This window comes from Oreochromis niloticus, linkage group LG18, assembly GCF_001858045.2.
Source record: "Oreochromis niloticus isolate F11D_XX linkage group LG18, O_niloticus_UMD_NMBU, whole genome shotgun sequence".
NCBI lineage: Eukaryota > Metazoa > Chordata > Actinopteri > Cichliformes > Cichlidae > Oreochromis > Oreochromis niloticus.
The window spans coordinates 4,244,713-4,260,020 of NC_031982.2; positions in this window are offsets into that span (position 1 = coordinate 4,244,713).

Genomic DNA, 15,308 nt, shown 5'->3' on the forward strand with positions numbered 1-15,308 from the left:
ATGCAAAGCTGGATGTTTTGAAGTTTAAGCTGTTTTAATTTAGGCAATACATAACTGGTGATATTGACGTTTGAGTTTTCTTGTGTTTTTTACCTGAGGCTTAAATAAACAAATAAGCACCTCTGAGAAACCCGGCCAAATTTTACTGTGCATAATAACACATGGTGCATTTAGGTATAACTCACTGCGGCCTATGCTGTGGTTATAGGACTGATTATAAAAATTGATGAACTTTGGAGATTAAATTGTGGAGATAAGATAAAGTACACAAAATTTAATCGGATGATTTGAGTTTGTTAAGCACATGGCCATATAATAATGTCGACCTGTAGTATGCTGACATATCAATAGAGAACTGTTAAAGACGAATGAGCTGTCTTGATGCAGAGAAAATGGAGTGGTCGTCCTGTTAGGATCGAATGATGCTCCGGCTCGGTGGTCAAGTTCAGACATAAGCCTTAAGCAATCATGAGCCACTAATAAGCGAGACAGATTAACAGATATAAAATTACAGGATTGAGTTTTAAAAGATCACAGTGAAATGAGCACGCAATAAAGTGGACTTATTAGGAGTAAAGAATTATACAATAGAGGGGAGTTGGTGTTAATTTACCAGTAAAGTAAAAAAAAAACAAAAAAACAAAACAAAAAAAAAAACGGGTTGGTTGAAATAACAAGGTTTATAATTGAAGAGTGTTAATCTGGACTTGAGGTTTACATAGGGGACAATCAGCTGGAAAATAACCAAAATGCTGTTGGAGGCGTTCTGTAAAGTGGATATTTTGCTTGTGGAAGGGGTCTTTGAAGTTAACTGTGTTTGCCATGGAGAAACGGAGGACGCCCCGTATGATTTGTCCATATCCGCAGAAGCTGAGTTAGATGATTTGGATGAGTATGTAAATAAATGTTTGCTATTGTTTACGGGATTAATGGAATTGGCGGACAATGAAGATAACCCGGGGTGGGTGCCATCTAACGCGGCGGCGTTTCTTTTCTCCCTGGTAGAAGCGGCGGAGACGGGTTCCGATTTTGACATGCTTGGATGAGGGTGTGTTAAGGTGGAACCCGGGTCAGAACAAATGAAGTGTGTTGTGATGAACGGGTGGCCAAGTCACGGATGGCTTATGATAAGTTGGGTTAAACTGTGTGTCGCCAAGCAGGAGAAGACGAGGAAGTGGCTGACAGAGTGGTGAGACGGGTTGTGGAAACCGAAAGGGAAAGTACAACAGAGTGACCCAGGAGGAGGAGTCAGAAACGTCACTGGAGGAGGTAAGTGAGTGTGTGGCAGAATGGGTGACAGGGCGACCTCTGGTGAAATAAAAGGGTATAAGCCCTTGAAGGCTCAGCTTGAACAGCTGAAGAAAGCTGTTCGACTGGCTAATGCTGGGGCATTAAAGGCGGCTGAAAAAGAATGTCAGGTTATGGAGCTTGAGGTAAGTAAGCTCATCACATCTCAACAAAAGAAACTGAGTGATGAAATAGCTCTGAGCTTGGTGTTCCAAACTGAAGGAAAAAGATGTGAAGGACAACTGAAGCAACTGGAAGAGGAGTCTGTGGGTCACTCAGTGAATAGAAAGACCAAAGCAGCAATGAAAGATCTTAGAGAAGTGCATGACAAGTGCTCTAAGTGGCTGTTTTTGTGGAATGCCGCAAAATCTTGGATGAAGGAGGATGACACGGCCAGAGCAGGGGACATGGTGAGTATAATGGCCTCAGTAAAACAACTGAAAGAGGAAAATAAGAAGTTGGAGGATCAAATGAAGAACTGGACCACAAAAACAGAGGAAACTGCTAGACTCTCCACACCCAAAATATACCCATGGGCTACTTTAATGCCAAGTGCCCCACCCCCACCCTATGTCATGCCGGTGATGACTTTGGATGGAGGACAGGTTCGTGGGCCTGAAGGACAAACAGGAACAGTCCTGGGAGGAGTGGTGAATGTTGACTACACTGGTGGACACATAGGGAGTCAAGAGGAAAAAGTAAGAGCAGGGGGGCGTCAGCCCTTTAGCGAAGGTGGGAGACTGGAGGCCTCAGCTGCAGATGAAGGCCCAACCTGGCCACAAAGGGGGATCATGAGTGATGAGCTGACGCCGTCCGAGGAACACCTGCTAGAACAGCCAAGACAGGACAGACAGGTGGAGGGGACGCACACCCGAGAGGAGGGGCGGCCCATGACGGAGCTGGGAGCCCGGCCCAAGCACAGGGGATCGCCAGGTCCGCAGAAGGAAGGACAGACCCAGATGAGGAGATCGGGTGGAGCAGAAAAAACGCCCGACCGGGAACGCTGGGAAGGAGAAGTGCATGGTCCTATGTATGAGGAGCCTGAGGCATTGTTGAAAGTGTTCAGAGCATTGGAAATGGTGAAGCGGAAAATACTTAAGGACGGGTCAAAGGACAAAATAGAGGACGAGGTCTCCTGGAGTGATGAAGAGGAGGAAGGCGATGAAGAGGAAGCAGCCGAAGAGGGAGAAGTTGAGTCAGACCCAGGGCCAAGCATAATGCTGAGAAACCGCGAAGTAAAAAAGGATGAAGGTGGAAAACAGAAGCAGGTCACTGCAGGTCGGAGAAGATCAATGTTTGGGCAGTCAAAGGGAAAGACACAGGTGGTGAAAAATAGAAAAGTGATTTTTGACAGAGGAGTACAGGACGGACAACTGAATATGCCTCTGATGTCTGGTCCATGTGGTGAACCAGTGTATAGAGGATATAAAGTCAGAGATTTGGAAGCATTGGTTAAACAACTTCCACCCATTACAGAAGGAGGGGCTAGTTGGCTGAGGAAACTGACCACACTGACCGAAGGAGAAGAGCTTGCTATTGGTGATTTCCGCGCTGTGGCTGGACGCTGCCTCCTGGGGGGGGGATTAGCTGATGTAGAGGGGCTAGCACGTACCACTACGTATGCTAATGACCTACCTCTCTGTGAGGTCCAAAGTGCCCTATCTAATGCCGTTCGCGAAAAGTATCCAACACGCAACACTGGGACGATACCTAAAATAATTTGGGACCCTAAAGATACACCAGGGGAGTTTTTAGCCAAGGCTAAGGAGCAGTGGCTAACCGAAACAGGCATACATCCGGGTAAAGAGGGCGAAAGTAGAGCGTGGTTCCGTTCCGCCGTGCTAGCGGGGCTGCCAAAACAGGTCACAGCAGACTTAGAGAAGAATCCAGACTTTGCAGTAGCAGACTCTGCGCAGTGGGAAAGGCACGTGGCGCATCGGGTCCAGCAGGAACAGGATCTGGTGAATAAACAAAAGAAGGAGCTCGAGGAAGCACAGGCTCTGCTTGTCAAGCTACAGTTGGGGGAGGCTCGCGAAAAATTTAACAATAAGAAAAAGGAACTGAAAGAACCAACCAAAACAGTAATGGTGGCAAGGCCCGGGGCTGACCCGGTGCCTGACTGGCCGGATTTGGATCCGAATCTCTATCCTGATGACCGCTGGCCCGGCAATGCACCAGGGCAACGTAGACCCGCTGGGAATTGGGGGACCGGGGGATCGCAAAGGGGGCGTGGTGGATCCGGCAGGGGTGGATTAAGAGCTCAGAGTACGGGGTCTCCATACAACAATGCCAGTTGGGGCAGCTGCTTTATCTATGGAGCAGAGGGGCACTGGGCTCGTAATTGCCCAGAGGGTCCCAATAACTACCCGAGGCGGGGCTACCCACGCCAGGCACGTGGAAACATCAGAGGAGGAGCTGCGTACAGGGGGGCGCACCAAGCTCCGAATCCCAGTGCAGCGCCTGTCGCCCAGTATCCAGTCGCTGACTGGGGCTGGGACGGGGAGCAATACTGACGCCGCCCGGAGAGACCGAACAGTGTGGGTGTGGCAGAACCCATGCTGTCGATGACCGTGGAAGGTACAGAACTACCCTTCCTGGTGGACACTGGAGCAACCTATTCCACATTGAGAGACACACCTGACTGTGCAACACTCTCAAGTAGCACAGTTAGTGTTGTGGGTTTTTCCGGGATCCCGATGACTCTGCCACTGACTGATCCAGCTTTGACGCAGCTGGGAAAACAGACTTTGAAACACCAATATGTGGTGTCACCACAGGTGCCTGTAAATCTCATGGGCAGGGATCTGCTTGTGAAACTGGGAGCAACTATTATGTGTTCGGCAGACGGCCTGACGGTCACTCTGCCAGGAGGAAAAGAATTCCCGTGCCTGGGATCGCCTTCAAAGACTCAATATCTGGTCAGAGACTCTGAGCAGTCCACAGCAGACATATACTGGGGACGGCTGGTGGAGGAAGGCATTCTGAGAACATACCAGCAATGGAGACCCTGGATAATGAGCTTGGCCGTCTACTCTGAGCCTAGAGATCCTTACCACGTCACCCTTTTTTATGATAAGGAAGAAGACGACACCTATAGGGAACAATTTGAGAGTGATCTAGAGGGAGAAACTTGGAATGTAAAAACACACAATATTTACGTTGGACCAGAAGGTGTCGCCGCGGCTGTCAAATTAACGGATGAACAATTGCCCTGGTACAATGTGGGAGAGGATTCAGCCCCTCACATTACTTTGGCGGTCCATGTTGGTCATGAGGCACGAGAACTAGGGCCAATGGTCAAGCAGGCGCTGGACAACTCTTGGTGGCAAGGTACGCAAATTCCAAATGTTTGGTATGCTCCTAAATGCAAAATCTATCGTATACTTTGTTGGTCTAACGATGCTGTGATTTTAGAACATAAAGAAATTTCCAGAACACATGGCAGAGAGAAAACAGATCATCCAGACGCGGTGGCTGAACTCCCCAAACTGCCTGACACATTGTGGTCCAGAGGGCCCACGGATGTTGGTTTAGCTTCCTGTTCACCTGTTCTGTTTGAGCTGAAATCGGATGCACCCATCAATAAACCACAGTACAGGCACAAGCCGGAGGCTGACGCAGGTATTGCAGAAACCATTGAAGGGCTGTTGCAGGTAGGGGTGTTAGAACCATCACACTCATACTGGAACACACCTATTTTACCAGTTGAAAAACAGGGCACGGGGAAATACAGAATGGCACATGATTTGAGAGCTATTAATGCCATACTACGCACTGAAACTGTTCCTGTGCCTAACCCATACACAGCTCTTACTGCAATTACATGGGACCAGAAATGGTTCACGTGCATTGATTTGGCTAATGCCTTCTTTTGTCTTCCACTGCACGAGTCACTCAGAGACATTTTTTCATTTACATACAGAGGCAGACAGTTCAGATACACAAGGTTGCCACAGGGCTTTGCACTGTCACCAGGCATTTTCAATCAGGTGCTGAAAGAAGCTCTGTCACAATGTCAACTGCCTGAGGGGTGCACACTAATCCAGTATGTTGATGACCTCCTAATTGCAGCTCCTTCCGTGGCGGCGTGTACGGCAGCCTCGCTCGCAGTGTTGAACCGACTGGCAGAATGCGGCTTCAAGGTCAGTAAAGAAAAACTGCAGCTGGTCCGACCGGAGGTAACTTTTCTGGGCCGGGTGATTGCACACAAATCTGTGGGGTTAATGAACACACACAGAGACCAAATTCTCACACATCCCAAACCGCGAACTGTGAAAGAATTGCTTTCTTTTCTAGGTTTGACAGGTTACAGCAGACAGTTCATTCCGAACTACGCAGGTAAAACCGCCCCTTTAAGGGACCTGATTAAGAAAGTCGGCGCTCGAAACCTGAAGGCTGAGTTGTCTTGGACGCCGGCCACAGAGTCCGTGTTCATTTCGTTGAAGCAGGATTTGTCGAGGGCCACTGACTTGGCCACACCAAATTACGATGAACCATTCTACCTGGATGTTTCTGAAACAAATGACATTGTAAATGGTGTATTGTTTCAGAAAAAAGGGGGGAGTAGAGATGTGCTCATGTATGTCAGCATAAAACTGGGCCCAATAGAAGCAAGACACCCAACATGCACACGACACGCAGCAGGGGTCGCAAAAATCATCCAGAAAACAGCACACATAGTAAGGGAACACCCACTGAAAGTGCTCACCACACACAGTGTAGTGGCTTATGTGAATTCACAGGCGTTCACAATGACCCCACTGAAACAACAGAGGTTGAGCAAAGTTCTACATGCACCTAATCTGACATTCACACATGAAGGGATTAACATGGCAGATTTAATGGGGTCAGGGGAACCACATGATTGTGTGAAAAGAGCCCAGGTTGAAGAGAAAGTGAGAGAGGATCTAAAAGCGGAACCCATAGCAGGAGCAGAGGAGTGGTTCACAGATGGATGCTGCCACAGAGATGAAGAAGGACTTAAAGCAGGGTATGCTGTAGTTCGCAGAGTAGGACAGGAGTACCAGGTAATAGAGGCAGGAAGGATTGAGGGACAGCAGTCAGCCCAGAGAGCTGAAGTGATAGCCCTGATCCGAGCTCTGCGGTTGGCCAAGAACCTGAAAGTGAACATTTACACGGACTCAGCATATACGTTTGGAGCCGCACATGTGGAACTGGCTCAGTGGAAGAGAGCTGGATACAGAGCTGGATACAGAACCGCGACCAACGCACCAATCTGCCACAAAAAGGAGATGGAGGAACTGGAGAAGGCCCTAGAGGATCCAGATGAGGTGAGTATTGTAAAATGCAAAGGACATTCACAGGGAGACAACCCGGTGGCAAGAGGAACCAGACAGCTGATGAAGCTGCAAAAAAGGCCGCAGGTTACAAAGGACAGAGACAAATGGTGCAGGTAACGGCAGAAGAGGAGGTGAGCACCAACACCTTGGAGGAGGTCAGACAGGCTCAGAAGGAAGCAGCCCCAGAGGAAAAGGGGGTGTGGCAGGCTAAAGGAGCCTGGCAGGAGGAAGGTCTGTGGAGGAGCCCGGACGGGCGGCCAGTCCTAACGACCAAAATGGCAAAGCAAAAGGTAAGTGAAGCTCACGGACTGGGCCACGTGGGTATAAAACAAATGGAGAAAAACTTGTGTCGGTGGTGGCACCCGGAATTAAGGAACATGGTACAGGAGAAGGCCAGAACATGTCTAATCTGTGGAGCACACAATCCCAAACCAGCAGTGAAACCAGAGCCGGGTAAGTTTTTGATGCCTGAGAGACCAGGAGAGGAGATTGTTATTGATTTCACTGACATGATTGAGACAGGCCCCGGTGGTGTGAGGTATTTGTTGGTGTGTGTTGATGCCTTGACCGGCTGGCCCGAGGCTTGGCCAACCCGGAAGGAAGACGCGAAGAGTGTAATAAAGTGTTTGATTAACCATTACATTCCGCGACACGGGTTTTCCCGAAGGATTAGATCAGATAATGGCACACACTTTAAAAACCAGGATCTGCAAGAAGTAGAGAGAATGTTGGGAGTGCAGCATAAATCTGGGACAGTGTATCATCCCCAGTCTCAAGGAAAAGTAGAAAGAATGAATCTGAACTTAAAAAATAAGATGGCTAAAATATGCGCACAAACAGGGTTAAGTTGGGTAGCTGCACTCCCCATTGCTTTGATGACCATACGATGTTCTGTGAATCAGTCAACAGGCTTTACCCCGTACGAGCTGCTGACCGGGAGACAGTTTCCAGCCTCTTGGACAGTGGTCTCGGCGGAGCAGCCCCAGAAAAGGAACAGGTCTCACGCTGAATATTTTAACGAGTTGAAAGCCCTTGTGTCCAGTTTCACAAAACAGGTGACGTGTGAGAACCCCAGAGAGAAAGGAGAGGTCCCGGACGCCAAGGCGGTGTGGCTAAAGGTCATCAAACGCAAGTGGAAGGAACCCCGGTGGACCGGCCCATACGAGGTGACAGCCCGGATGGCTACAGCGGTCCAGCTGAAAGGGAAAGGCGACACCTGGTTCCATTGGACGCAGTGTGCGGCAGCCGACGAGAGCCTAGTGGACGAGGACCCGGCTCCACCGGACACGGGGGGCAACAAATCTAAGAGGCAAAATAAATCCTCTCCCCTGTACAACGGGCCGATCGGTAGTCTACCCGAAAGGCCGAAGCAAGAAGAACCGCTGAGGAGGAGGTCGCCGCGCCTGCAGAAAGGAGGGACCACTAACTGAGTGGCCAGAAAAGGGTAGCTGAAAAAGAGGAAAAGCAAGCAGCAAAGAGACACAGGAAAACCACGCTTGGCATTCTTTTATTTCTTAATCATTAAATACACGTTGAAAATGCCACGCCGTGAATTAGACCCTCATGAAGAGAGGGCACAAATTAAAATATTACTTGTTATAGTGAGTTTGATGTCTGTGATGATATTAATCATGGCCGTATGTTTGCTCGTTTATACTTTGCAGAAAAACCCAAGCGAACTGTCCGGACCCGGAGGCCAGCCCACTCCAGCACCACAAGAGGGATCGTTCACTGAAACGGGGCCGAGGGTGAGAACAAAGCGTGAGATCTCGGTTACAAAGGATGGGTGTCTCAGCAGATATAAGGGGCTAGAGTTGGACTACGTTAAAGGGTCCACAAGTGCGTATACGTTTGACTTATGTGAAGTGATAGATTGCGAAGGGGTAAATAGCAGCTGGAGGGGATATGATGTGTGGATTTGTAGTCACCCTGACATATGCACGCGGGGAGGGAGCCCTCACTCCAGCCGGGGAAGTCACGCTGTGCTGGGGTCTTATACTGCAGGGCAGTGGTGTATTCCTGGTTGGGGGAATGTGGTAGGATGGACCGGAGTGGGGTGGCAGCCGCAAGTGCCTGAAGGGTTAAAAGGGATAGCAATTCAGAGGGATTTTTCCACTTCTCAGAACCCCATCACCCTTTCCCTGGGTCCCTGGAACGCTCTCCCTAGGTCAGAAAGTCCGGGAGGTGTGTTTTACCTGGTAATCGGGGTAGATATGTTGGGAACAGATCCAACAGGGGTAATTAGAATAAATCTTGTCAACCCAAAACCCAAGCCAGTAGGAAACGAGTCGTCCACCGCAGCACCAGAGGAACGGGAACCAAAAGCCAGGCGAGTCCTGATGGTAGATTATACGAGGTTAAAACCGAAGGATTTGATAGAACGCGCCACCGGGTTCAGTGACAGCAACCTGTGGCTGGACTGGATGGCATTAAATGCCGAGGAACAGCAAGTGTCAAATTGTGTGGCTTGTGCGTCGGCTAGACCACGTTTGTTCACAGAACCGGCACCACTACATCCAGAGGATCAGTGGGGCTATGACTGTATGCTGCAACTGACTAGAGGAGCGGTAAACACTGGAAACTGCACGGTTTTGTCCAGTTTATTTCCCCCGACCGATAAACAGACGAAGGCAGGACCATTTATGCCGAAAAAAGATAACTATACGTGTTTTAAGTTCTCCACAGATCACGCGAAATATAAGGTGGGAGAAATTGACCCAAGTTGGTGTTCGGTTACCAAAACAGGGAGAACCACAAACAATGTAAGTGATGCAAACATGTTAATTGGGACCTGGGCTAGAAGTGGGCTTTATTATTACTGCGGACACAAAACTCTTTTGGCTCGTGTTCCTCTGGGAAGCGTGGGGACGTGCGCAATGGTGAGGCTAGGTGCGCCACTTATGTTAATAGGAAACCGGGTGAAGGCATTCCCAAAGCACGACACACGCACACTGACAGCTAGGCGAAAGAGACACGTTCTGGTAAAGAGAGGGTCTGAGGGAACACATGCTTATGATCCTAGGATGGACTCGCCGACCTGGATAGACTCAATAGGAGTGCCCAGGGGAGTTCCAAATGAGTATAAGCTTGCGGATCAAATAGCAGCCGGGTTTGAAAATATTCCGATAATCGCTGCTCTCTTTCCTGTGACCCCAAACAAGAATGTGGATAGAATTAATTATGTTCACTATAATCTGCTGAGACTCTCTAACCTTACCCGAGATGGGATGGAAGGGCTAGTGGAGCAATTGGGTCCGACCTCGTTGATGGGGGTGCAGAATAGAATGGCTCTAGACATGCTGTTGGCAGAACGAGGCGGTGTATGTGCTATGTTTGGTGAACAGTGCTGTACTTTTATTCCTAATAATACGGCTCCAGATGGGTCAGTCACCTGAGCTCTAGAGGGGTTGAAAACGCTCTCTAAGACCATGCACGAACACTCGGGAATTGAGAATCCGCTGGAGGGCTGGATGACCTCGGTCTTTGGACAGTGGAAAGGGTTTGTACTTCCAATTATGCTTTCATTAGCTGTGTTGGTGGGTATTTTGGTGACCTGTGGCTGTTGTCTCATTCCTTGTGCCCGAGCTCTGTTAGAGAAGGTGATCACGAAGGCAGTGGATTCGGGAGCAGAAGCCCACATGCCCATGATGCCCTTGATGGACATGGGAGTCGCGGTGTGGGACGAGGAGTGAAGCACCTGAAAGTATGGTGACCTCTGGTCAGCCAGAGGTCAAAAGGGGGAATGAGGGGTCTGACAAAATGCTTTTGCCATTATGTAATCTGTAACTTCCACATAGTAGGCTGATCAGTGTAATTTTCAATGATTAAACTGTAGTAGAGACGAGCAAACATATTGGCAGATCTGAGAAGAAAGAACCTTTGTTATGAAAATGATTTTAATCTTTTATACATGATTGCATTTGAGCTTATTAAAGAGCTGTGGCTCCTGGTCAACTGAGGGTCAGAAACTCTTGGCAGGCGTTAAGGATCAGCCAATACACGGTGAGGAGGACAGGAGCTCTGAAAGGAATTGCAACACACCTGCTTACATGACATACGCCTGGAGTTATTTTTATCTTTTATTACTTATATCCTTTAGAGCTAAGATTTAAGTTTGTATCATTTATCACTTATATCCTTTGAAGTAAGTTTTAAGTTTCATTTATGTTCAGTTTAAGTAAGTTTCTTCATGGTTTGAGTATCATCATTTGAGTGTGACATTTAGTCTAGAAGTCACACATAGTTCAGCTGTGTATGAGCTCAGGCCTTATGTCTGGCTAGGACGAGAGGTGTGAGGTGAGACGGGGTGCAGGAGAGGTCATGACACATACATAGCATACACAGCAGGCACCCACACACTCACACACACACATACACACCATAGTAGATTCACTTTAGTAGGTAAGAAGTTAAGATGTATTTTTGCTGCAATTGCAAACTGCGCCGGCATATTGTCAGATGGTTACAGGAAGTGCAACTGATGTTCTGGGAGATAAGAAGGCGCTCATGGTGCGACACCGGGATGGAGATGAGACGTAATGTTCGTAAAACTATGTTAAAGTTAACGGAACATTTTGTGGTTTAGGTTGACGTATGTTGTATTGTGTCTGTTTTTGCAAAAGAGGGGGCTTTGTTGTCTTACCCATATAAAACCTTTGTCTAATTATTGTAAGTTTAGTTCGATTGCTGACTTTGCCCAGCGTCGGACTCCGCGCGTGTAATCAATAAATCTTTGCTTTGATCACATCTTCTGGACCAGAGTTGTTATTTGCTTGTGAGCCCTCCGTACTCCTTTTCTCCAATTTTTGAACCTTAACAACTGCTTGCTAAGTTTCGTGAAACTGGTTCAGTGTTGGATTTGCCAAAATGTGGATGCAAGAAAACTGTCACTAATGAAGAAACATCAGTGGCTGTCCTAGCTTCATTCAGCAAGAGCCCACAGCATAGCACTCACCGCATGTCACTGGACAGTGGCATTAGTCGAACATCCCTTCGGCGGATATTAGCTACTCACAAATGGCACCCTTACAAACTCCAGCTACTGCAGCATCTCAACGAAGATGACCCAGATCGGTGCACAGAATTTGCAGAATGAGCAAAACAAAAATTGGAACAGGACCCTCAGTTCACGCAGAAGATTTTGTTCAGTGATGAGGCAAACTGCAGCACCTGAAACTACTGATACTGGATGCCTGTGCTGGCATTTCTCCTGCGGTGTTGCTATCAGGGTGTGAAGAGTGGGAGAAGAGGGTTGCATTGACAATCCAACACAATGGGCAGCACATTGAACACATTTTATAAGTGGTCAGAAACTTGTAAATAACTCATGAAAGAATAAAGTTACGTTGAAACCAAGCACACCATTGTTTTTCTTGTGACATTACCAATACGTTTGATGTGTCACATGGCCCTCTTCCTATTGAAAAAACAAAAGTTGTATCCAAGATGGCCGACTTCTAAATGGCCACCATGGTCACCACCCATCTTGAGGAGTTTGCCCCCTCACATATACTAATGTGCCACAAACAGGACTTTAATATCACCAACCATTCCCATTTTATTACGGTGTATCCATATAAATGGCCCACCCTGTATATCACGATATAAGCCAAATAACTATATTTGTAAGATTTAAATGTGCCGTTGCTCACAAGTAAAATGTGAAATAATTAGCAGCTTGTTTTAATTAAAATATTCATTTCCCATAATAAGTTCAACAGGGTAGCTGTACTTAAGGAACATGAGACTTCAGTTTCAGATAAATAAAGGCAAATATTGCAAACTACACAAAAGGCAGCCGCTAAAGCGTTTAAGTTTCAAAATAGAACAAACAAAACAGACCACTAAATTGTCAATTCCACTTAGAAACCAAATATTAATTCTAAAAATAAATCTTAGGTCGTTTTACAGAAGAACAGACAAAATTGACTAACTTTTGTCAATATCAAATAAACTGAGAACTAAAAGGAAATTCTCAATCTCTTGTTGTATAGCTTAGCTTTTCAAACAGTTTTAACAGTTACTTTAGTCTGACAAAAGCCGAATGACGAATTAGCGCTTTCAGTCAGAGATTGAGCATGCACCGCTTTATTGTATTTCCAGACTTGCTTTCGGCACAATTTACAGTGCGCGCTACTCTGTTTTTTTCAGACTTGAAATAGCCGAAATACCTTCACACTACGGAACTTCTGTGGCCCTTCCGTTCGACAAGCTCTCCGGCATTGGAACCATCATCTGTTTTTTCTTCGGTAACCTTCGCTCAGGCTCTCGGTTGATTTTTCTCTAGTTGGCAAACTCATTTCCTTCATTACCCGGGCAGCACGGCTGCAAAAACAAATACACATGTGCGCCTTGGCGCTTGTGCTGTACGTAACAAGTCATGTGACGTGACTCTGCGGCTGTGATTGGTTCAGCTCTGCGCTACTTAATTTGGATTGGCTGTTCTTTTTTTTTTTTTTTAAGAGGACAAGAGAGATGAGGCCTATCGCAATAGTTTAATTTTTCTATCGAGAAGAAGTTATTTCGCAATACATATCGTTATCGTTTTATCGCCCAGCTCTAATTGAACACCACAATCTCAGTCTTCTTATCATTTAACACAAGAGAATTGCTCAGGAACCATTCTTTGACCTCCCACATGCGTTCTTGAAAGTAGTGTAGGGACACAGCAAGGTCGTCAGTAAGTTCAAAATAGATCTGTATGTCATCGGCGTAACAGTGGAAGGCGATATTGTATTTTTCAAAGATTGCGCCTAGGGGGAGCAAATACAATGAAAAGAGAATAGGGCCTAAAACTGATCCTTGAGGCACCCCACAACAGACCGGAGCGGAGGAAGAGGAGAAGGTGCCTAAGTTAACTGAAAAGGATCTATCAGCGAGATATGATTTAAACCAGTCGAGGGCAGTGCCTCTAATACCCACAGTGTGCTCAAGTCTTAGTAATAAGATGTTATGGTCCACCATATCAAAGGCCGAAGAGAGGTCCAGTAAAACTAGGACCATAGGGCGTCCAGTATCAGTGACTACAAGAATATCATTAAGAACCCTAACTAATGCTGTTTCAGTGCTATGCAATGGCTTAAAGGCAGATTGAAATTTCTCAGCAATATTGTTCGTGTCCAAGTACGCCTGGAGCTGGGAGAGAACTAGTCTCTCCAGGATCTTGGACAAGAACGAAAGCTTAGAGATTGGTCTGTATTTTGACAGGTCATAACAGTCAGAGTTTCTTTTTTTAAGAATCGGGCGGACTACAGCATGCTTAAAAGCCAAAGGAACACAGCCTGAGAGCAAGGAAAAGTTCATAAGAAATAGGATACTAGGTCCAATTACATCAAAACAGTCCTTAGCTATGCGAGATGGAAGAATGTCAAGCACAGTATTGGTGTTATTCATTTGAACAACTAGCCGCTTAAGAGACAAAAGTGACACAGGCTCAAACTGGTGGAAAGTTGAAGTGCACTCGGGAATGGGGAGAGGACATAAAACAGGGGGAAGGGAGGACTTAAGAGATGTGATCTTATCTAAAAAGTGAATTTGAAATCGCTCACAGAGAGCCTGAGAATAAATTAAAGGCATGTCCGGGGAACGGTTAACCACAGAGTTAAAAATTTTAAATAAGGTACGGGGGTTATGGTCATTGGCCAGGATGATTTTAGACAAGAAGGACGCTTTGGCCGTTTTAGCAGCACTTTGGAATTTTAAGCGGCTAGTCCATAGCATGTCGAGGGAAACCTGAAGTTTATCTTTTTTCCACCTTCTCTCAGCGCGCCGACACACGCGACGTAAAGCGCGCGTAGTGTCATTAAGCCAACACTGAGAGTAGGTTCCAGGGCGCTTCATTTTAATGGGGGCAACAGTATCAAGGATTGAAGAAAATAGTGATAACAAGGTATTAGCACCGTCATCAACCGAGCGAAGAGAACAACAGTCAAGAGTGACAGATGCAGAATCCAAGAAAGACATAGAGAAGTTTGACACCGCTTCAGCATTAATTACACGTAGCGGGCGAAGGGGAGCCGCAGGATGTAGTTCATTAGTGTATAAGCCAGTATCAAATATAACTGGGAAATGATCCGAGATCCCAGCGTCACTTATATCCTTGATACAAATGTCCAGACCATATGAGAGAACCAAGTCCAAAGTATGTCCTTTAACATGCGTTGGGTCATTAACCCACTGAGCCAGGTTAAAAGAGTCCGTTAAAGCAAGGAAGTCTTTAGCAAGTGGGTCATCCTTACAGCAAGTGTGTATGTTAAAATCACCGACAATGAGAACGCAACCATACTTAAAAAGAACGGAGCCATGGTCAGTGTTCATATTTAAGACACGTAAACAAAGATGATAAAGTGCATTGTGCTTTAGTCACAGCAAAGACCAGAGTTGCTCCCATCAAGGTAACAACAATACCGAGACTTGAACTGACCGCTGCTGTTGTCTCCATTGCTGTAAGTAACATGTTAAAAGATGAGCTTGGATTGACACAGATAGAGGAGTATTTCTGGATGGACTCTAAGGTAGTTTTAGGCTACATTAAAAATGAGGCAAGACGTTTCCACACATTTGTCTCCAATAGAGTTCAAAGGATAAGGCTCAACAGCTCTCCCCAGCAGTGGAGATATTTCCCTTCTGACGAAAATCCTGCAGACATTGCCTCTAGAGGTTCAGGTGCAAGTGAGCTCATCATATCCGACTGGTTCAAAGGGCCACAGTTTCTATGGGAAA